Source organism: Lupinus angustifolius, chromosome LG03 (genome assembly GCF_001865875.1).
Source record: "Lupinus angustifolius cultivar Tanjil chromosome LG03, LupAngTanjil_v1.0, whole genome shotgun sequence".
Classification (NCBI taxonomy): Eukaryota; Viridiplantae; Streptophyta; class Magnoliopsida; order Fabales; family Fabaceae; genus Lupinus; species Lupinus angustifolius.
The window spans coordinates 3,094,669-3,095,290 of NC_032011.1; positions in this window are offsets into that span (position 1 = coordinate 3,094,669).

The following is a 622-nucleotide window of genomic DNA, read 5'->3' on the forward strand; positions in this document are numbered from 1 at the left end:
TTTTGGGTGATTTTTGTGTCCATTCATATCACATTTTTCATTCTAAACTCTTCTACACCATTATTTTCGTGATTAGTGGCCCGAATCAAAAACCCCAAAATCCCAAAACCCAAAAACCTAGTCGCACCTATAGGCACTCAACCGATAAAGATCATGCCTCTGCTAACCAAACAGAACCTAACCCTCGCACACCACCACCTTCTGAGTTTCATGCTCAATCTTCCTCATCTATGCCTTCAAATCAGATGATTATGGACGAACTGCATTCTCTTCGAGGCTACATCACTAACCGGATGGATGCTCTCGATACTCAGAATCAGCAAATCCAATATGAACTTCATTGTCTCTCCTCTAAGATGAGCAGAATGGAAGTTGATGAAGACAATTCTGAGCCTGAGTCTTAGAGTGTGTCTAGGATTGTGTTATTCTGTTTGTATTTTCAGCATATTTCTGAACCTGTTTTATTATGTTTATGTTTGAATATCTACTACTATGTTATGCTATATTCTTATGTTTGAACAATACCTGATTTTATGTTTTGATATTATGCTATTATGATATGCACTGTTATTATTGCTATATCAATTGTGCTATATATCATGTATGCTATATATATATATAT